General features: G+C 40.7%; 1 protein-coding gene across 3 annotated transcripts in view; it reads left to right on the top strand.

Annotated features, from left to right (window-relative positions):
• PTPRF (protein tyrosine phosphatase receptor type F) overlaps positions 1 to 24202 on the top strand; it is a 724144-nt gene that overhangs the window by 43670 nt on the left and 656272 nt on the right. The window contains exon 1 of one of the 3 annotated variants that reach the window (XM_084852781.1): positions 14436 to 14514. The exons of the other annotated variants lie outside the window; for them this stretch is intronic. The gene's annotated coding sequence lies outside the window, so the exon portion shown is untranslated. Of the gene's footprint in view, positions 1 to 14435; positions 14515 to 24202 lie in introns of those variants that run through there. 3 annotated transcript variants of the gene reach the window in all.

Below are 24202 nucleotides of genomic sequence, written 5' to 3'. Positions count from 1 at the left end.
AGCCACTACTGTTATGTGAAGGAGCATGGCTCCTAAAGAAATAATCTGAGCATCTGAATAATTCAAAAGGATAATGCTGTGTATAGACCGGTACTGATTTTCTGGAGGTTGTTCAAAAATTGAAGAAGCTTAAGTTAGCTATGAAAGTCATCTCCTTCTTCTTCCCCAAAGGTTGTGGTAAAAGAGATAGGAACCGTGTTCTCTATTTCTAGTTAAGCATGATATAATGCTTATTTGAAAGTAGACATTCTTTAATTTTTGCACTCACATGGGTATCACAGATTAAAAACAGCAAGGAGAATACATTTTGCTGCAGTTACGTAATTGTAGTTTTAAAGCAGCCTTGATATTTGACCGCAAAATAATCAGATCCTGAAACCTTAGAGAGACTGCTAGACCTAATCACCAGCCCTTTTTGTTCCATTATTGGCCCCCAGTTACCAATCCCATAACCTTCTTGATGGGAAAGAACAATAAAACGTGGGAAATAGTCGAGCCATAAGGAATTAAGTTTGTTTTTCTGGACAGGTGAGAGCGGGAGGGATACTTCCCCTTTTCTGAAATGAGCTATGTGCAGTGTTGCATAGTACTTTTCACTGTAGTTTATACAAGGTTGGCAGCTGCTGTACCACACACTGATTCATGAGTTTATCAAGCCTACTTTTCTTCATTGCCCACCCCCCTGGAAAGTAAGTGACACATTGGCATCCACTTTCTTCTCTTTCTCTGAACAGGAAATCTAGGAACTGGCATAGTTGCTATTGCACTGTGGAAAGTAGTATATTATGTACAGATCCACTAGATCTTTTAGACTCCTAAGCCTAGTTCAGATATAATGGACATGATGTGTGATTTTTAAATTCTGCATCCAAACTTCATCCACAAATTGTAGTTTGTCTGGAGCTGACAAACCAGGATCTGAGGCTGCTTTGCAAAACACTTTGTGCCAACTTTGATTTTTCCATTACATATGAACTCAGAGAGCCAGTGTGGTGTAGCAGTTAAAGTTTTGGACTAGTGCTAGGGATACCTAGGTTCAAATCCCCACTCCCCATGTAGCTCGCGGGGTGACCTTGGGCCAGTCATGCTTTTATAGCCTAATGTACAGGTTCTCGTAAAGGGTAACCATCTACTCTGTCCTGAGCTCTTTGGAGGAAGGGCTGGATAAAAATGTAATAAATAACGTAGAAGGCATAGAAAGGAAACGAATTACTCGCTAAGCGATATTGGTTTAGGTAGGGTTTCTGCGGGATGCTTTATGTGGAATGGTTTTTCCTCTGCTGAATCCAAATATTTAAATCCATTGCTTTTAAACTATAAAGTGATTCTATAGGTTCTTAAAAACAGTTTCCCACCTGCCTTTCTTTTTTGTTCTTTGCAGTCTTTATTTGAACTGCACCTCAAGACTAAGGAAAGGAATCTGTTACTGTATTGCTTTATTTCCTTACAAGAAGGCATTTGACTAAGCATGCAGTCAAAGCATGATACACGTATGCATTGGTTCTTCAAATACCCGCAAAACTGTATGTTGCAGCTGAATACATAAGCAGAATTTTTCTCTACTATGATTATTCATTTAAACGATTCAAAGAGTTTGCATTTATTTACACTTGCTCTTTGGGAAGCATCAGAATTCTATCCATATAGGTGAATTGGCAGATCACTTTCTGGTAGATCCATAATTTATGAAATAGTAAAACTTCAGTCTTTTAAAACACTCACACTAGCCTATTCTGTGATTTCACTCCTTCTTGCTTATTTTGCAACCTTGCAACTTTATCTGCTTCACTTGATAAATCAAGAAAGATTTGCTTTATGATCTGGATCCAGGCATTGTATACTGTTGTGCAGAGACACAGAAGGATGAGCAGTCTTCCACAAATTCACTTGCCACAAGTGAGTGCCCCTGATCAGCATGACTTCTCAATCCAAAGGGGTGGGGGGTCTCAAATTGTGCTGAGTTGGGACCATTTCTTATGAAAACTGGCTTCTGCGTAGTTGTGGAAGGGAGGAAGGGTTCTTCAGTTGCACTGCTGAGATTTGGAGCAGGCAGAAAAAGGGTGAGGACTTGGAGCTCCTGCCTGCTCTAAAGTTCAGTGTGATAAAGTTCAGGGAGATGTCCCCTTCTCCCAATTTCCTCTGGCATGTGCAGAGGAATTTGGGATGGGGAGAGAGCAGTGGTAGCCACATATGGCTAATAAGTCAAGACTTTTCTGTTTACTTACTGTTTCTTTTAAAATGTGTTAATTCTTTTAATATGTATTCTGTTCTTTTATCGGTTGTTCACCGCTCCAAAATCTTTGATGTGGAGCGGTATATAAATATTGCAAATAAATAAGACAAAATTAATGGACCTCTGAAGATGGGTTTGCCATGCAAGTAGGATTTGGATGTAGTTCAGATTCCTGTCTGTCTGCACCCCAGTTGATCTAAAGCAGGGAAGGGAAACCTGTTGTTGTTGTTGGCCATATTTTCTTGGTAGTTATCTGTCTCGGACTACATGCCCGTGGTGGGCAGAACTGGAGCCAAAAGTGGGTAGGGCCACCCCTTCTTTCTCTCTCTGTGCCACTCCTCTCTCTCTTTCTTCCTCCCCACCCAGCAGACTTGCCAGAGATCTGAACTGATTACTTGCAGTGGGCTTCCCTCTTTTCCATTGCCCCCAACTCCTTTTCTCCTTCCACTTTCTTTCTTTCTTTCTTTCTTTCTTTCTTTCTTTCTTTCTTTCTTTCTTTCTGGATTCCCTCCACCTGCATGAAACTAGGTTGAGGGCTGCAGATTACTCAGCCATGATTTAAAGCCTGATAAGCTACAAGAAGTAAGTTTGTATTGTATTTTATCTAAGACACGGCTCATGCAAATAAGTGACATTTATTTTCTTTACACAATGTGTCAAGAAAATTTAGTGTGAACTCGTTGTTTACATGGGGACAGCTGTAGTCATTTTTGTGACCAGCGGCTTGAAAAGGGCAGCTATGATTCTAGAAATGCTGCAGCTGATTCACACTCAAGTTTCTAAATGCAGTCATGTACTGGGTACATATCATGTAAGGAAAATAACCACTAGCTTAGGCACTTAGGAGAAATTCCTGTGCTCTGAGTTATGTAGCATGTGAAGGTCCTATCTCCTTTTGCCTAGCAAATAAATACTGTTAAAGAAAAAAAGTTAATTGACTTGTAAGCAAGAAAGCTGTGTACTATTTAATCTTGGCGGAATTATCCAATTAACATGTTCCCAAAAGTCTGCCCTAATGTATTGCTCAGCTAGCAATATTTTTAGCAAACTTAGTCTCCAAGGCATTGCATCCAAATCTTTTTCTCTTTAGTAATTCTTCCAACAGAATCTTGCTTGGTTCAGTGCAATTAGGATAGTTCACAGCACTGTTCTAGGCTTTTGCTCACAGGCTCCTGGATTTCTTTCAGAAGGAGGAATTAGCTGTGAACTTGGATATGTAGCATTGTGTGGCATAGATAGTGGGTCTCTAACACATCCATACCAAATTGTACTGGATATGACAAGAACCAGAGGAGGGATAGAAAAGATATGAGTTGCAGCTGCATACTTAGCAGCTGTTTGCATGTCACAGTGGCATTTGGTGGCAAGAACAAACCATGGGTTAACTTTGGGTTCTTTAACCCATGAACAACCCCAAGTGCCTGGGTTTGGATGTTGCGGCAACAACCTACAAATGCAGCATTCATACGTTGTTGCTCGAAACTGGAAGCAGCGCATGCACAGCATGTGTTCCTGCAATTTGTGGGTTAATTAACCCATGATTTGCTGCCGAATGCTACCATTACCTGTGAACAAGGTCATTGAATTGTTTGTAGATTTAATGGCAATTTAATATTGGGAAAAGAGATCAAGGATGACTTGCCTTGAACACCATGTAAATGGAGAGAGAATTTATGCTATTTACTATCTAGCCCAGAGGTTCTGTTCATGTAATATCTGGAACTAAGGACTGGCCTGCTTCCCTTTGCAGCTCTTTAAAAGGGCTTGTTCTGCTGATCTGACCACTTCCTAGGGCAGAGGGCAGCTTACTCCTCCTGTTAGTAATACATTTCAAATGGGTTGCTTTCATATTCTGATATTTATGTATGTACTATGAACCTGTTTTGAGTTGACTTCTGTAGGCAGATGCTATGGATAACAACATACTGTTTATATATTTATATTTTTGTTTGCTGTTTTTCATGCTCTGTTTTCTGTTGTATACTACTTTGAGTGTAATGTTTATGGAAAATGAAGTATACAAATAAAGAGACTGTGACTATGGACTTTTCAAGAGTAGGTAATGTGAGAAGACCAAGGGATGCAATTTGTAACAAAATTGGAATGGTGAACTTTTAATTAAGTAGAGCTGACTACACAGTATAGAACACATATTTAAACCTGTTTTCATACAGGTGAAATCTTCCTAGTTGAATTCCATCACTTCTTCTCTGATCGATCCTTATTTGTAAATAAAGTTTTGTGTTAAGGCTGTGCATACTTTGCATTAAAAACAAAGGAAACGAATCACATTTCTGAACCAAGAAAAATAAAATTCTGTGACATATAAATCATGTCTATCAAATGCTGGCATATAATTTTCATATTTTCTTTTGATGCTGACTGTGCAGAAGGCGAAGTAGATATTCAAGCCCCATCCTCTGTTAATTGGGGTTTATTCCAGGAATTCCCCACATATTTTTTATCTATCTTCAAGAGCTTCTGCTCTGAAAAGTGGCCAAGAAATAGCAATAAGAGGAGTTCTTCTGGATCAGTCCAAAGGTCTGTTTAGTCAAGCATCCTCTTTCCCACAGTGGCCAAGTAGATGCCTATGGGAAGATGAGAAGCTTGGACATGAGGGCAAAATAACCCACTCCCACTGCAGTTTTCCAGCAACTTGTATCCTGGAGGAAGGAACAACAAAGATTAGAAATGTAATTTTAACATAAATGAAATCTTGAGTCCCTCAGGATGCTGAATTCTGTATCCAGTACTGATTCTGTGTTTGCATGGTGCAGTTGCAGAATGTGCATAGCACATGTACTAGTCATGAGCCCGGTTTGAATTGATCACAGAGGGGAAATCCTGGGCGAATTTGCAAAATTACCCAAGGCAGCATGGCTTATTGTGTTGTGCGAACTTGGCCAAAGTGGCTTGTTGCCCTGGGTAACAAGCCATCTAGAAACCTACAACAGGTCATGGGCTCTGGGTGGCTTGTTACCCATGGCAACAAGCCACTCTGACTGGGTTTGCATGACACAACAAGCCACACTGCCGAGGATAATTGTGCAAATCCCCTGGCACACAGCCAGCATGTGCATGGTGATTGTGGTGGTGAGGTATAAGCCACCATGGTGTACAGTGGTGAGAAAAAGTTTGTGAACCCCTTAGGATTGTCACATATTTGCAACCTAAAATGTTATTAGATCTCACTCTAACCCCATAATCCTAGATAAAGAACAATAAATAACCTGATTAAACAAAGGACACACACATATGATGCTTTTTCAACATTTATTTATCCACACCTGACTCAACATTCAATATTCATGTGTGAAAAAGTATGTGAATCCTTAGATTCAGTACCTGCTGTCACCCTCTGGAGCAGCAATGACTTCAAGTAAGTGTTTCCTGTAACTGTTGGTCAGTCTCTTACATCGGTTTTGAGGTATTGTGGCCCATTCCTCCTTACAGAACTGCTTCAAATCAGTGAGATTTGAGGGCTTCCTTGCATGAACAGCTTGCTTCAGGTCCTGCCACAACATTTCGATGGGGTTTAGACCATACTTTGACTAGACCATACTAAAACATGGAATTTCTTCTTCCGCAGCCATTCTTTTGTAGGTCTGCTTGTATGTTAGGATCATCGTCATGTTGCATGACACACTTTTGGTTCAGCTTCAGCTCACGGACCGAGGGCCTGACATTCTCCTCTACAATTTTTTGATACACTGTAGAATTCATGGTTGTGTCAATGAGGGCAAACAGTCCAGGTCCTGAGGCAGCAAAGCAGGCCCAAACTATTGCATTCCCAACGCCATGCTAGACGATTGGGATGAGGTTTTTTGGTTTGAACTTGGTGTTTGTTTTTTGCCAAACGTAACATTTCTCATTGAGGCCAAAAAGTTCTACCTTGGACTTGTCTGTCCAGAGAACATTGTTCCAGAAGTACTGGAGATCATCTATGTGATCTTTAGGGAACTTCATTTAGAGAGTAGTGGTTTCCTCCTGGCTATCCTCCCATGAACACCATTCTTGTTTGGTCTTTTTCTGATCATTGAGTCATGAACACTCACATTAGCCAAGGTGAGAGTGGCCTGCAGATACTTGGATGTTACTCTGGGGTTCTTTTTGACTTCCTGGATGGTGCACCGGTTTGTTCTTGGTGAGATTTTGGTAGGATGACTGCTCCTGGGTACAGTGACTGTGGTCTTGAACCTTCTCCATTTGTAGAGTATGCGACAGTGGATTGGTGGAACCCCAAATCCTTAGAAATGGTTTTGTAACGCTTTCTAGACTGATAAGCAGCAATAACTGCTTTTCTGAGGTCCCTAGAGATGTCTTTCAATCATGGCATGATGTGTTTCTACACAACCATATGGTGAAGACTGAACTCACAAAGTTTCTGATACTTTTATAGGGTGGAGGCTCTCAAACTCACCCCTGAAGATCTACCTAATTACTTAAATACCTCTTATTATTCCCTTTAGTTGAGCTGATGCAACCAGCGGTTCACTTACTTTTGCACATTCTCTGACTCTTAAGTACTCATTTATACATTGTTTTATTTCACAAGACATGAATTGGTTAATATAAACCCTACTGGATATTTAGAAAAGGGCTGGTTTTGATTCATGAAGGCTATCATGGTAAAACTATGGAAGTTCTGTAATTATCATTAGGGTTCACAAACTTTTTCTCATCACTGTATTTCCCCCTCTGTGATTGTGCAAATGTGCTCATGGTGTCATAGTAAGAGATGACACATAGGAAATACAGTCATATGAATAATACTAGATCAAACTGTGTCCATAATTATCCCTATGTTAAGGCAAGCAAAAGTGTGAACAATTATATATATATATATATATAGGTTTTAATTATACTTAGGCAAAATCTTTATAGACAAGGCTGGAATGAGGTTTTGGACCCAGAAACTAATTCTGATTTCTCCTCTTTTCATCCTGTGCCATTTTTGCTTGTGTTAATCAAAATGTGGAAACCTTGCTACAGTACAACCTCAGGTTTGAATTTTCTGATCAACTACATACCTCATTACAGGTTTACAGATAGTTCTACTGCTGTGAGGTTAAGCCTGGAGTAAAAAGAGGTGGCAGCTAAGAGGGAATGGTTTTCAACTAGTTTACAAGAATCTAGGATGAGGGCCAAGGTGTGTGTGGGTGTGGGAGGACAATGGTAGAACTGGTAAGATGATTTGGGGTGTGGGTGAATTCTGAGGAATACAAGAAATTTAGTGAAGATTGGTGGTAGGAGAGCCTTCAGAATCGCCAAACCTATCAAAAGCTATTTTAAAAAAGATCACTCCATTGTCAAAGTTATTGTTATTCAGCTGTACATGCCAAGAAAGCAAATTCAGCATGCTATTGTTTAGAATTCTTGATGGTTTCATTTTATAGCATTTCGAATTGGAATTTTCTTTAACTTTGTGCACTCTGAATAATACGTTCTACTAAATGTGATTCTTCCTGGAGACATTGAAGCAATGTTACAAATAGCTTCTTGTTTAGTGCACCAGAAAGACATTCTAGCTGAAGCGGAAACTAAATTTAATTTCTTTTAAATTATTTGTTTAAAAGCCTTTGAGTGTCAGGACTGGCTCCAGATGGTAGCTATGTTAGGCATTCCATGGCCAAAGATTGGCAATGAGTCATGCCCCAATGGCATTGCCTCTGTAACTTTGACAGAGCACCCAAGAAGCAGCATGGGAAAGTTTGCAACCCATCTCTTCCGGGTTGAGAGAGTCCCCCGAGCACTGCTTGGAGTGCTTGCACAGAATGAAGGAAGAAATGTAAAATACGTATGGTACAAACTCTAATGCATAATTCCTTTGTTTCAATAATGATGCATGCATTTGGTTTGGAGAATTGGGGAGTTTGGATAAAGTATGGGCGTATGCTTGAGGACTCAGGAAAAAATTAAAAAAGACAACATTGTTCTGTTTTATTTTACTGACAAAGGTATCTGTGTGTGATAAAAAAAAGAATGGTTTTGTGTACACAACGGGACTTCCTGATTGGCTCTGAAGCTACGAATCCTTCTGACTTCACAGTTCAATGTGTATATTTCAATGCCAGTTGTAAATATGAAGTAATGACAAAACTTGCAATAGTATTAACTTAGCTGTTTCCCACATGTGTATAATTTTGCATGGATTTTGAACCAATTCATTGTTTGTAAATTGCACTGATCTCAACATATTTGGAAAGGGGTGAGGGTGGGGAGTGAAGTTGCCATGGCTGTAACAGCTGGCAGATACTACGAAGTTTATTGCAAGGTTTTCAGTATACTGTTTTCCATCAGGGAACTGTTTGTTTCTTCTAAACTTAAAGCTATAGTTATAATGGACAGAGTTTTTGCAACTTCTCTAACTTCAGTGCAGGAACATTTTTTCCTGTAGTCCAGTTGAAATGCTCAATTTATGGGGGCACTATTAAAACAATAACAACCCTTCATTTTTTTCCATGTGTAAGAGGAGTATTGCTTTACAACGCAACCCTATATATGTTTATTTGGAAGTAAGTTCTACTGAATTCAATTGGACTTGCTTCCAGAAAAGAATGTATAGGATTGTAGCCTTAAAGTGCTTCCAGATGGACGGCTCATAGCATGATCAATCAAAAAACATTGTGCAGCTATTCTGTTTTTTCCTTCATAACAGATTCTTTTATGGAAAGAAAAAAAGATGAAAAGTTCTGGAAGAACACGGGGAGGTTACAAATTGAAGACAATGTTATCTGGAGCCCTCATAAAATTACGTGAATAAGGCAGGGCAGTTGCATGATAACAGTCTTGTCTGGAGGCACTTTTAGTTGATCTCCTCCGCATGGGTAAATTTGAAAATTTCTGTTCTAAATTCTTTATTTAAAAAAATAGTGCTGGCTGTAATATTTATCCTTTTAATTTGTATCCTGCTTTATGCATGTCGTGCTTTGTTAATGAAGCTAGGCACATTTTGCTGCTGTTTATAGCAGCATAATATACATGGTGCTTTAGAGAGAAACATAAACAAAAAGGGCAGGTTTTTGTGCCCAGAAGCTTGTAGTTTATATTAAAAAAGAGAGAGAGAGAGAGAGGCAAAGGAATTAGAAGAATAATATAGAATATTAGCAAATGCTTCCTGTTCCACAATGGGGGAAGGATCTTCAAAATTTCCCAGTTTTATTGCTGTGCTGTAAGCTTCAATAACCTGTAAGCACCATCCTTGGTTTCCCAACTGTATGCACGAGCTGAATTTTTAAAACAAGTTTTTCCTTCCTGACAACTTCCCTTGTTGGTCATTAAAGTGCTTTGGATGGCACTTGGGAGCACCGACCCAGATCAGTGACAGGGTTGACCACATGGTGTAATCAGGAACAGAAATCCAGGGCACAACAGGGAAATGATGCAACATTGTGGTCTGGATTCCTGTTCTGGATTACATGGTCTGGTCAACCCTGACACTGACCTGGGTCAGTACTTACACTTTGGAGCAGCAGCCCCTGAGATGTGAGAGGCTGCCACCACAAGAAAATACCGCCCTCCCATGCACACTTGGGATTGCTTTCTGCTTATGAATGGCAGGGGTTAGATCCTGACGAGTGACAATTATATTTTCCATATCTAGTATTGTATCAAAATTTCAAAACAACGTTTGCTTCTGGTTTTGGGTGTGTTATCAAGCAGTTATCAAGCAGTACTGATTTCATGCAGTCCTGTTCTTGCAGCAGGTGGAAGATAATACTCTCACAATACTCTCACACACCCAAGATTTTCTAGAGGAAGTATATTTTACTACAGTGAGAAGGAGGCTAGATTTAACTGTCTGGATTCTGTTTGAGGAGCACATGGCGGATTAGTTAAAATCCGGATTATTTAAATCAGCAATTTAAACAAAATAACCATTTAATATTTTTTCTAAACACCAAAACATATCTGTTGACAACTGAATAGAACCTTTATATGTCTACTATATAGTAGGATTATACTACTAAAGGAGGGTATACTTTGCTACATATTCATCTCAAAACATACATCTGTTTCTCTCCTTGTACTCCTGCAAGTAAATGCAATACTATTTACTTCCAGACTAAGTGGCCAGAACTTTCCAGGCACAAGGATTGCTAGTAACTGGGCTGATAGAACAGTGTTTTCTCCTTGTGATTGCAAGCAGTGTAGTCATGTGTCCTGCTTTACAGAGGACAGTCTTCTATTTGAAGGTGGTCTCTATTTGAAGGGCTGTCATGTTCAGGCCCCGTTTAAAGATCAGGAACCATAAGAAGGGAAAGCAGGAGCCTTGAAGCAGCCCATCAACGTCACCTAGACAGCAGACTGTGCGAGCACACAGATCATCTAGTCATAGCCTTCCCACTATGGTGAGATGTATTGTATTTCTATTTAATAATTTCTAAATTTTTATCTATGCATAGAAATTGTCATATACACATGTTATGCAAATCCGTGTCCCCTTTTTGGTGATACATTTCCTCTTTATGGCAATGAGTACTTAATTGGAAATGAATATTCATGTTGTTTGGTAGGAAGATTCATACATTTTCATTATTTGAGAGCTGAACAAATTGATTATGGGACTTAAATAGGAGTATGATATCATGTGCATGGGCTCAGTGCTATATCCTGTATGCAGCATAATTACCTGGGGCAGGGGCTAGATCCCAAAGTATTTGATTTGCCGGTCTCTGGGTGCTAGAATCCAATCTATAGTAGCAGTGTTCTATTGTGCCATATTTATAATGCTTGCCCTGAAAGGTAAGATGCTTTTTGCATTGTTCTTTCCATAGAAAAATCTTCAACCTTTGAGTTCAATAATAGGTCACATGGCTGATCATATAAAGTAGGGTAGGCAGACTTCAGGCTTTTGGGATCTACTTTGTTTTGTTTGGTTTTTACTAGAACCTTGAGATCCACTAACTGCAATAAGTGCAGAAGACACACACTTTGAATTAAAGAATGCTGACCCCAGTAATTTGTTTGAGTACCAGAACTGAACAACAAGGGCATGGCCATGACATTGTGAGGGCTTTAAAACGAAAACAAAACAAAACAGACCCTTTCCATCCTGTGCTGGTTTCCAAATCGAACCCCTGTGAAGATATTTGCTCTGCTGGGGGGAAAAAACAGCTTCGGGGGGGACGGACGAACGGATTTGGATCGGGGAAAGAGTGAACCTCCCATTGTTGGGGGCTCTGATCAAATTTGATGCCCTCACATTTTTTTCTAAAGCACACACACACATTTTGTTTAATTTGGCCCTTGAGCGGCACAAATTATCAAATAGCTCCTTCCTCTATGAGAACACTGAGGGAGGTAACCTGGGAGGAACTTTCCATGCACACAGTATGCCACTTGGTAACACATCTGACTATAGTAGCTTAACTACTTGAGCTTTAATGCTGCTCCTTCACTCTGCAGTGTGGGTGGGAGAACACTGCATTCTTCTCTTTCCCAGGCTCCAGACCTAATTATATGGTTGCCACTGGTGACCGGGGCACCACAATTTGCATCCCTGAAGATGGGGTGGGATTAATGGGCTGTTGGGAGGCAAATTGTATTCTGTAAAGATTGGGGACAGCTGGGAGGGTGCGGTGGGGTCAGTAGCAGAGAGATGTCAGGGTTGCAAAGCACAGAAATCTTGCTTCCAGGTAACTGAAAATTCCACTCAGATTCTGAGCTGTGATTAGATGCTGCCTTTACTTTTAGCAATGGTTTTATGCTGCCATGAATGCTACAAGCATTCACATTTATAAAATAAAAACCTGAGAGTTTAAGATTCCTTAGAATGCAGCAGTTTTTGTCCTTGAAGCCACTTGAAACCATTTTTAGCAAATCTCCCATGCTACACTCACTTTAGTTTACAAGCTAAGCTAATATGAAATGCCCTTTTTCAAGTCCAGTGTGTCTGTTGGAGCTATAATATATAGAGAGCAGAGCATAAACATTTTCCCCAAACAACATTCATGTACATACTGTAATACATTTGTGGTCTTTAATCAGTATTTTATAGATACACTATTCTCATTTTGTTTTTTTGTTTTTTTGTCCAGTATTTAATCTTAGCAATTTAGCATTAATTATGCTTGTAACATGTGGTAAGATGCCAAATGTATTACTAAAAACCGGTGTACTACTTCTGGTTCATTGTTTTTATCCCATAATCATAATTCTAAGAAAAATACAGATGTTTCAGGCAAAGAACTTACATACATCACATATAATCTACATAAGCATTCAGTGCTTGTGATTTCAATTCAGGGGTTTATAAATTGTTGCTGGTCTTGGTAGATGGCTATTACTTGTGGTTGCACTGATGCACCCCCTCCCATGAGTCTTCTGGTATGCATAGGGGACTAAAGAGGGGGAGACGTCTGTGACTTTGTGCAGAGCTTCAGAGAAGCTTCTTCTAGTGTCTCTGAAGCTCAGCAAGAAGTCAGTGATCAGCCGTGCTCTTCCCCTGATGTCACTGTGTGTGTGCCAAGGGACTTGGAGAAAGGGTGGGGTTTGCGTCTGTCACCTTCCCATCACAAATTGAGAACCCTTCCTCCCCTTTCTAGATCACTGCACTGTGTGGAGAACTTGCTTGGAGGGAAAGGAGGCATTTTTGCTGTTGTGCTGCATCAGAAGCTGGCAGTAGCCAGACTGAATTATCTTTAATAACAGTTCCATTATTTTTTAGTAATTTATTTTTATGCATCTTTATTATAGCAACCTCTATAGGAATGCTGGTATTCCATTAGTTTGCAGCAGAAGGATAGATGGGATTGCAGGGCCACTCCATTGGCTCTGATGAGAGGTGGCTGCATTGGCTCCTCCTCTCCCTGAACTGTTTCTGCTAAGCACTTTGTAGCTTTAAGAACTCTTGCCTCACTTTGCTTGGCTTTCACTTTATCCTTTTTTTCTTTTCTGTCATGTCTTTTAGTTTGTAAGCCTGAGAGTACAGACTGTATTGTTTGCTATAGATCTTATGCAAGCCACTATGGGAGCCTTTTCCACTAAAAAAGCAAACATGCTTTCAATAAATAAAAAATGTAAAACCTTGCAAACAACCTCCCCTCCTAGCGAAAGAGGGCATAACACACTAAATGCTTTACCCAGAGGCATGACTCTGATACATTGCCCATGAGGTTGCCTGCCATAGCCCTAGCACCACTGTAGACCAGCCTGGCCACTGTCATCCTACATTATATGTAGGAAAAGTTGCTTGACTTGTTAGTTCAAATTATGTGCAGGCTTAGTAGCCCATAATTATTTCTATTAGCCAGCAAGAATATAGTAAAAGTGCCTCTGAACAAATGTGCAGAGTGCCTTTCCCTTTACACCCAGCAAATGGCAGCCCCCCCCCCCCCAAATTAAGAAGAATGGCTAATAGTACAAATGGGATTGTTCCCCAAAAGCCAGAGTTCTCTGCCGCTCTCCTGAAAATTGCCCCCACTTCCCTAGTAAACCACAGCATAGTAAGCATTTGTTTTTAAACCAGGGTTAAAAAGGCTAGGAGACGGTCTTTCCCTCTCTCCTAAAGAAACCCATTCCAGATTTTTCTTCCTTCTCTTTTCAGGTCAATCAGTTTACAAACCAAGCGTTTCTATTCTTCATAAACACATATATACCTACAACTGGAATGAAGTGGCAGGAGCTTGTTGACTGGGAGGTATTTGGAAGGAATATATACTCGGCATGAGGGGTGGAGGCTGGGGCTGCAAACATTCTTCAGTAGCTCCTGCTGGGTTCCAGGAGAAAGATAGTATGGAACAGCAGGGGGAAGCAAAGTAAACTGCATAGTGGAAGCAGCTTTGCACATGGTGAGGGAGAGAAACTAAAACACAATGCTGAGCAGCACCCAGAGAGAGATTGAGAAGGGTGCAGCCAACCACACACAACCAATCATATGTGATCGGTGGGCTGAGGGTAGGGAAAGGTTTTTCTGGCAAATTTGGGTGCTATAATGCAGCCTCCTTCTCTAAGCATTCTTGCTTGGCAAGATCAAAACCTGTTTTTGGCCCTACCGTGTTGGTGACTAGATTCATTGAAGGTTGTACCCTGGCATTAAAGTGTTCCCATAAGAATTAGCACCCAGAGATTTATGGGGTGCATCTTGAAAGAGAGACCAAAATGCATTGTGTAAACGTAACCCACTGGTACATTTTTCTTTAAGAATTATGAGTGGGAATATTCCTGCACATGCTCAGTCAAGGAGTGAGTAAAACTCCTTGACAGTGAGCAGTTGCCAAAATGCAGTGTGGAATAAGCTTGCTTTCTGCTCTCTGTAAGACTCAGAACCCTTGAGACAGGTTAGTAGAGAGGTTTCCTTTTGAAATTTGTTTTAAAGAGTCATGATTTTTTTTTACAAACACTATGAGTTCCTTGTTTATGTTTTATATACATATAAAGGGCTGTTTACAAAGTTATTCCTGTGTTGCTGGATCCTAGTCCATTTTGAGAAGATTGCTGCGGAGCTGGAGTGAACTGAGTAGAGGCTGTTTTCTTTCTTCGGTCAGCAGAAAAATCAAACTTTGGAGAAATTTTTATATTTTTGTTGTGGACTCAAGATGAAAGGCAGAACTTTGGGAGGGCTGTGCTCTGTTTTATTGTTTTGGTGGTAAGTGAATTGTTATGCATGTAAAATTATTACATGTGCATTATTATTGTTTTTAATTAAGAAATTAAAATGATATATGTTAATTGTCTCTGTACAAGGCCTTTGCTGTGAGTCCCTTTAGAGACCCTGAAAAAAAGGGTTACATAAAGTTTTCTGATGTATTACTTCTCTAAGAATGAAAGTGATGGTGTGGAAGGAGCAGGAAGCACACATTTCTTGCACTAACTGCCTTTCCACTTTTTTGTCTCAACTAAAATTTTATTTACTTATTTTAAAATGTAGTCCTTGGTTAAATAGCCTCATTAGATTCCTTAAGCTGTTAATATAAAAACCAGTAATAGAATAAAAGCACCCCCAAAATCTAAAAACAGAAGCCCAAGCAACAACTTTATCATCCTCCACAATTAAAAAAAAAATTAAACAGGAAGGTCTGGACCAGTCTTCAGAGTCAGCCTGGTGAGCCTCCATGGGAAGGACAGTAGGGATGTACGAAAGTCACTTACCTTTTACGAAATTTGATTTGCGGTGGGGGGGAGGTGCTCTGTCCCTCCCCCTGTAATTCTGGCTGGGGGGAGGCGCCCTGTCCCTCCCCCCCAAAATTCTGGCCGGGGGGGGGAGGCACCCCGTCCCTCCCCCCCGAAATTCTGGCCGGGGGGGGAGGCGCCCCGTCCCTCCCGCTGCGAATCCTGGCCGGCCGGGTCTGCAAATGGCGGCGGCTGTAGCCGCCGCCGTTTGCGTCCCTGCAGTCAGCCATGATAGGCTACGTAAACGTTTACGTAGCCTATCACAGCTGAGTGAAAAAAACACAAATGCGCGTATGCAAATGGCGGCGCCCATGGGTACCGCCATTTGCGTTCCTTATTTTGGCATGTCTAGTCTACGTAAACATTTACGTAGACTACGGCGAAAATAAGGGGAACGCAAATAGCTATTTGCGTTCCCCTTATTTTCGCCGTAGTCTACGTAAATGTTTACGTAGACTAGACGTGCCAAAATAAGGAATGCAAATGGCGGTACCCATGGGCACGGCCATTTGCGTACGCGTGGTTCCCCCCCCCCACTCAGCCGTGATAGGCTACGTAAACATTTACGTAGCCTATCATGGTATTTTTTAAAAATAGGCTACGTAAATCTTTACCTAGCCTATCACCCTTTTTTTTTTTTAACTTGGAAATGGCGGTGGCGGCTGGTTGGAAGACTGGCTGCCGCCAAGCCGCTGCCGAACCGCCACTGGAGCCACCACTGCCAGGGAGATTCGCCCAAGGTAAGTCCCATCCGGGGGAGGGGGCGGGGGGGAGACCGTTTCGCCACCGATTTCGGGGGGCCGAATGCGCTGGTATTCGGCCTCCCCAAGATTCGTGGCGAAATTCTCTGACATCCCTAACAGGAACTGTAAGAAACCAGGGCATCTTAATTCTGCTGCTTCTCAGTCTTGTCACAAGCCATAATCTGTGAGAGGTAGGAACCTTAAACTATAACATTTTGGAACATTTCTTCCTAACATCAACTGCCATTTATTTTAATGCCCCAAAATTAATATTGTATGTACAAGAATATATAGGCTGAGTCTATTAGATGTGCAGAATTTATTAACTCTGATTTATCTTTAAACTTGTCCACATTATCTGTAGATATTGTATAGTGAAAAGAATTAGGGTTCCTTGAGTATATTTAGTTGAGACGGTTGTCAAATATGTTGAGGCGGGTGTTACTTTAGTATATACTATATGGGATGGCAATAAGTGGCAAATGTGACTGTTGCAATTGCTATACAAAAGCATTATGTGTACTTTCATTTTTGTAAAAATGTAGATTCAGAAGTAGTGAGTTGTTTAAAATGTCGACTAGTGTAATGACGTACTAGCTGATGCTCTGAATTTATAATGAAAGAGCAGCAAACAAGGGTAGAGATACCTTGTCAGTCTCCCTGTTTTTCACAAATAATATTAACATTCAACGTTTTTTTTACTGGGTTCTAGTCCTGCAGATTTATATATCCTTGCTTTAATGAACAAATCCCATACACATTATGGTGCTTGACTTTTAGAAGGCTTTATTTCCCTAGAAATGCCTGTGATGCTATTGTTATCATATTTGATGTCTTAATTACATTCTAATTGTTCAACCATTTCTTTCTTCTCCTTGTTATATTTTAAAAGGTCAGGTGTCTTAGTTTACTTGTCCTTCATTTCTCTTTTTTATTTTTAGTGGACCAGGTTTTTAATTTTTTTTGTCCTGCATTCCCTTGATACATTTGTGATGGCTTGCTTTATCCCTCCTCTTTGGCAGCATTAGCTTTCTGGTATACTTTCCCTTCAAGCTGTAGTTGACTTGTGAGTTTGTTCAGTGTCCTTCCACTTTGTGTTTTCAGTGCAGGTTTAATAAATTGCCTTTCAGTCTCTCTGGAATCCATATTGGTTGCTACTTCTCTCTTCAGGCCTTTTGGGTTTATCTGGGAATAATGCTTTAATTAGAAAGGTTTCTCCAGATTTGTTTCATAGCTCTGTATTTTAATAATTCTTCTTGCTGGTCTTTACTAGTCTTCAAATTCCACCAAGCGTGGATTCCTGAAATAAATTGCCTTTTAATAGTTGGATTCTGTGCACACACCACCCCCAGTGTCAGTCAATTACTTGATTAATGGTCTCTGAGATCAAGCTTGTGGTGTTTGCATCTCATGTAACATTTCTGTAGTGTCAGTGTGCCAGGTCTAGGCACTGTACAAATGATATGGGCCATGCTATGTCCAAAGGGCTTAGAATCTAAGATTTGTTTCACATCTATGGTCAGTTCATTATTGAAGTATCCTGAGCTCATGTCTTTTGAGCCTTCCTAGTCTCACATACAACTGCTAGTGTACCTAGATATCCCTCCACAAGATGTGGTGATGGCCACCAACTTAGATGCCTTTAAAAGGGGATTAGACATATTCATGGAAGATGCGGCTATCAGTGGCAGCTAGTGATGATGGCTATGTGGTACGTCCAGGTTCAGAGGCAGTGTGCTTCTGCAAGTCAGTCCCTGGGGAACAAAAGTGGGAGAGGGCTATTGCCATTTGCTTCTTGTGGGCTTCCAATAGGCATCTGTGGGACGGCTGCTATGGGAAAAAGTCCATCCATAGGCTGCTGTGGGAAAAAGGACGCTGGACTATGTAGGCCTTAGGTCTCTTCCAGCAGGGCTGTTCTTATGTTCTTATGATAAGATTGTCTGCCTGTATAGCATTTCTTCCCCTTCATGGATCACTGCCTTGTTGTGGCGAAGGGGCTTGTGTAACTCAGTGAAGCCATAAGCTATGCCGTGCAGGGCCACCCAAGACGGACAGGTCATGGCGGAGAGTTGTGACAAAATGTGGTCTACTGGAGAAGGAAATGGCAACCCACTCCAGTATTCTTGCCAAGAAAACCCCATGGAACGTATCACAAGGCTAAAAGATATGACGCCGGAAGATGAGCCCCTCAGGTTGGAAGGTGTCCAATATACTACTGGGGAAGAGCAGAAGGAATTTCCAAGTAGTGCCAGAAAGAGTGAAGCGGCTAGGCCAAAGCCGAAAGGACACTCAGCTGTGGATGTGTCTGGCGGTGAAAAGAAAATCCGATGCTGTAAAGAACAATATTGTTTAGGAACCTGGAATGTCAGATCAATGAATCAAGGTAAGCTGGAGGTGGTCAAACATGAGATGGCAAGATTGAACATCGACATCTTGGGAATCAGTGAACTAAAATGGACAGGCATGGGCGAATTTAATTCAGGTGACCATTATATCTACTACTGTGGGCAAGAATCCCTTAGAAGAAATGGAGTAGCACTCATAGTCAAGAAAAGGGTGGGAAAAGCAGTACTGGGGTACAGTCTCAAAAACAATAGAATGACCTCAGTACAAATCCAAGGCAAACCATTCAACATCACAGTAATTCAAGTCTATGCCCCAACCACTGAGGCCGAAGAAGCTGAGGTTGATCAGTTCTATGAAGACCTACAACACCTTCTAGAACTAACACCAAAAAAAGATGTCCTTTTCATCATAGGGGATTGGAATGCTAAAGTAGGAAGTCAAGAAATAACTGGGAAAACAGGCAAGCATGGCCTTGATGTACAAAATGAAGCAGGACAAAGGCTAATAGAGTTTTGCCAAGAGAACACGCTGATCATAGCAAACACTCTTTTCCAACAGCACAAGAGGCGACTCTACACATGGACATCACCAGATGGTCAATATCAAAATCAGATTGATTATGTCCTTTGCAGCCAAAGATGGAGAAGCTCTATGGAAGCAGAAAAAACAAGACCTGGAGCTGACTGTGGCTCTGATCATGAGCTGCTTCTGGTAAAATTTCAGCTTAAATTGAAGAACGTCGGGAAAACCACTAAACCATTCAGGTATGACCTAACTCATATCCCTTATGAATATACAGTGGAGGTGAGGAATAGATTTCAGGGATTAGACCTGATAGACAGAGTGCCTGAGGAACTATGGACGGAGGTCTGTAACATTGTTCAGGAGGCAGCAACTCAATCCATCCCAAAGAAAAATAAATGCAAGAAAGCAAAGTGGCTGTCTGATGAGGCTTGACAAGTAGCTGAGGAAAGAAAGGAAGTGAAAAGCAAGGGAGAAAGGGGAAGATATATCCAACTGAATGCAGAGTTCCAGAGAATAGCAAGGAGAGACAAGAAGGCCTTAAACGAACAAATCAAAGAAATCGAGGAAAACAACAGAATGGGAAGACTAGAGATCTCTTCAAGAAAATCGGAGATCTCAAGGGAATGTTTTGTGCAAAGACGGGCATGATAAAGGACAAAGAAGGCAGGGACCTAACAGAAGCAGATGAGATTAAGAAGAGGTGGCAAGAATACACAGAAGAACTATACAGGAAAGATCTTAATGTCCCCGATAGCCATGATAGTGCGGTCACTAAACTTGAGCCAGACATCCTAGAGAGTGAAGTCAAGTGAGCCTTAGGAAGCATTAGTAACAACAAAGCTAGCGGAGATGACAGTATTCCAGCTGAGCTATTTAAAATCCAAAAAGATGATGCTTTTAAAGTGCTGCACTCAATATGCCAACAAATTTGGAACACTCAACAGTGGCCACAAGACTGGAAAAGGTCAGTTTTCATTCCAATTCCAAAGAAGGGCAACGCTGAAGAGGGTTCAAACTACCGTACAATTGCGCTCATTTCACACGCCAGCAAAGTTATGCTCAAAATCCTACAAGCTAGGCTTCAGCAGCATGTGAACCGAGAACTACCGGAAGTACAAGCTGGGTTCCGAAGAGGCAGAGGAACTAGAGATCAAATCGCCAACATTCGCTGGATCATGGAGAAAGCAAGAGAATTCCAGAAAAACGTCTATTTCTGCTTCATTGAGTACGCTAAAGCCTTTCATTGTGTGGATCGCAACAAACTGTGGCAAATTCTGAAAGTGATGGGAGTAGCAGACCACCTTACCTGTCTCCTGAGAAACCTGTACGAGGGCCAAGAAGCAACAGTAAGAACCAGACATGGAACAACCGATTGGTTCCAAATTGGGAAAGGAGTACGACAAGGCTGTATAGTGTCGCCCTGCTTATTTAACTTCTATGCAGAGTACATCATGAGAAACGTCGGGTTGGATGAATCACAGGTCGGAATTAAGATTGCCGGGAGAATTATCAACAACCTCAGATACGCAGACGATACCACCCTAATGGCAGAAAGCGAAGAGGATCTCAAGAGCCTCTTGCTGAGGGTGAAAGTGAAGAGTGCAAAAGCTGGTTTGAAACTCAACATTACAAAAACGAAGATCATGGCATCTGGCCCCATCACTTCCTGGCATATAGAAGGGGAAGAAATGGAAGCAGTGACAGATTTTATTTTCTTGGGCTCCAAGATCACCGCAGATGGTGACTGTAGCCGTGATATTAAAAGACGCTTGCTCCTTGGGAGGAAAGCTATGGCAAACCTAGACAGCATAGTAAGAAGCAGAGACATCACCTTGCTGACAAAGGTCCGTCTAATCAAAGCTATGGTTTTCCCAGTAGTAATGTATGGCTGTGAGAGCTGGACTATAAGGAAGGCTGGGCGCCGAAGAATTGATGCTTTCGAACTGTGGTGCTGGAGAAGACTCTTACGAGTCCCCTGGACTGCAAGGAGGTCAAATCAGTCCATCCTAAAGGAAATCAACCCTGAGTGCTCATTGGAAGGACAGATACTGAAGCTGAAGCTCCTATATTTTGGCCACCTAATGTGAAGAGAAAACTCCCTGGAAAAGACCCTGATGCTGGGAAAGACTGAAGGCAAAAGGAGAAGGGGACGGCAGAGGATGAGAGGGCTCGATAGCATCACCGATGCAATGAATATGAACCTGAGCACACTCCGGGAGAGAGCAGAGGACAGGAGGGCCTGGCGTGCTGTGGTCCATGGGGTCACGAAGAGTCAGACACGACTTAACGACCGAACAAAATAGCATTTCTTGTCATCAGCCTTGGGAGGTCTTCAAGAGGGTTTAAATTTTTTTACATTTCTTACACCTTTACAAAAGACCATTTCCAACACTTCCTCTACTGTTATGTTTTTCCTAACCTACTTCTCCTACAGTATATCTCACTTGGGCTGCAATCCTTAACATACTTACTTGGGAGTGAACTGTATTGAACACAGTGTGATTTACCTGTGGGTAAACATGCATAGGATGGTGCTGTAGGATTACTTTTCTCTCCCCCTTTTGTTGTTTATTCTGTCATTCGCTTCCGACTCTTCGTGACTTCATGGGCCAGCCCACGCCAGAGCTTCCTGTCGGCTGTCGCCACCCCCAGCTCCCCCAAGGTCGAGTCCGTCACCTCCAGAATATCTCTCTCCCTGCCCATCATTAAATAACGTTTAAATTCTCTGCCCCATCACTGCAATCTCTGAGCTTGGGGTAAACCTCCACCGGTATTTTGTCGCATTCTTGGTTTAGTTTCTAAAAACTTAATCAAGGAGTTTATTCGATCCTTATATTATTAATGAAGTTATTAAATAAATCTAAGCAGGTTCTTGTGGCATTTTGCTGGTGCATTCCCCAGTGACACATGCTGCAGTTGTCTTTATACATAAGCTGCTCTTTTGTCTGTACAGTGAAACCTACAGATAACGTCTTTAGAATGCATTTTTCAGTTTTTGTTAGAGAGGTATGCCTGTATACCTCTGTTCTATATGAAATATGCATTATCCTTCAGTTCAGTTTATTTATTAAATGGGTTGAAGATGAACATTCTCCAGTCTTAAAACTTTGCAGAGTGGTATTTTCAGAAGTTTACAATAGAAATGCTGATGTAATGCTTTCACATGCATGGAGTTATGGCAGCTGATCATGTGATGGCCAAAAGGTTTAGTACTTACTGCACTGAGTCTGCTAAGTGCTTTTCTTGTTTGTTTTTGTTTTAGATGCTACACTAAGCATACACACTTCGTAGCGTACGTAGACTTTACCCTTGGGTAGGCTTCTGCTCAGTTACATTTTTTCCCCTTGCATATACCTCTACTGCTTTGAAGTAGAGTCTTTCTCACTTCAAATTTCCGGCATTACCTTTCTGGATTTGTCTTTGGAGAGAAATTAATAAAGGAAAGAATAACTACAGCTTAGTTTGTAGCATTTGGCATGGAATTTGGATCCTAAGCACATTTGTTATTAGAGATGGAAGAAATAATGGTGCTGTCCTTTTGTTAGGGGAAAACATATTACAGATGAAACAACAGATTTACCCCCTGGTATAGAAAGTAATATGGAAGATAATAAAATGCCTTAGTGCACTGATGCTGAAGGGCTGAAACTACTAGCTGTATTGTGAGCTTTTGGGTTTTGTATTATAAAGTGGACATATTTGTATGTGCATACAACTATGTTATTTATACAGTACAATATTGATAAGCCTTACATTGACTCTTTAAAACCATACTTTCCTCTTGCAGAAGCCCCTCCCCACACCTCCAGTCTTTGTCGACATGCTTATCTGTTCCCTTATGAATGAAAACAAAGAAAATCTTGAGTATCTGTTTAAGCAGCTCAGCGCCATTCTCTTTATTCCCATTGCTGTTGCCATAGCCACCCTCTAGTTGAGCTTTATACTGTCAACTTTGCAGGGGGAGATGTCATCAAAACCTTGATGCATTTTAAATATAACTGCAGATATCATACAGCAGCTAATCTACCTCTTATTGGAAACCTCCCTACAAAACTCGGCACTTTATTTATTTTGCTCCCTGCAGAACAGAGAACAAACTTGCATTACTTTAATGCTTAAATTATTGTAATACAATGATAGATAAGCATGATTAAAGCTAAAATGCAATAGTCTGCTGGTAATCATTTGCAATAGAATGTTTTAGAGATGAGAACTGAAAGGTGTGTGAATAGTAATTATTAATCTACTTGATAAATGATATTGAGTTTTTCTGTTGATGGGAAAGTAGATTTGGTTTTGAACACATACTTTTTTCAAGAATGTTCTGAGTATTTTATTGCTGTGGTATAAAATAGTTTGAATATAAATGCAATATATTGTCTTAATATAATATATTAAGTTGTATTATAATTGTTTTAATAGACCTTTTGGCCGTGTACAGGATTTTAGTGTGGCTTGTTTTGGTCAGGTGGCATTTGAATGCTCATTGTATTGTTTTATATATGAAATAAGATGAGCCAAGAGTCCCTAGGAAGCCTTGTGAATTGCAGGTCTCAAGTGGGGCAGGTGGGATATAGTTATGGATCTCTTAACAGAGAATTATCATTATCTCACCAAACTATAATTCTCCAGATTATTTAGGGGAAGCCAAGACAAATTGATATAAAATCAATATATTTACAGTGTAAATACCCTTTAACTCTCCTTTCATAACTTGGGGAATCTAATGGAATCTGCCAGAGGAGACAAGAAATATAAAATATTTAATAGTTTTGAATAAGTTGCAAATAGAAGCAGTGTGTGTCAAAATGATGTTGTGCTTCTGCAATATGATGTCTTTAGAAGCTCTCTAGCTTGTTCCACTTGAAAGCATTTTGGGATTATGATAATGGTAGAGTCTGCCCTTTCTCCCACTTCGTGAAAATGGAAAGCTGGACTACTGAAGCATTATTTCTCAGTGTTTCCCCTTGGTATGTTTTGTCTTCAAGGTAAATAGAGCTGAAGGTTATGAAAGCAAATTGCAGTTTTGAGGGAATAATGAATAATTTTATGCTAAATAATGAACTAGTAAACTCGAAGCTTATGTTGCAAAAGTAAATCAGATGTAATGACGAGTCTCCACTGTGTTCAGTTTCTAATAACATCTTTGCTGAACAGCAGGGATGATATGTCACTTCTTTAATTACTTTTAAAATGCCGATTATAAGGTGTGTGTATTAGTGATGATCTGCTGCTGTTTCAG

Source organism: Heloderma suspectum, chromosome 4, assembly GCF_057233095.1.
Source record: "Heloderma suspectum isolate Gila_16-S chromosome 4, 16-S_ref, whole genome shotgun sequence".
Classification (NCBI taxonomy): Eukaryota; Metazoa; Chordata; class Lepidosauria; order Squamata; family Helodermatidae; genus Heloderma; species Heloderma suspectum.
Note: the sequence above shows the minus strand (reverse complement) of the source record. Positions and strands in the feature narration are given on the sequence as shown.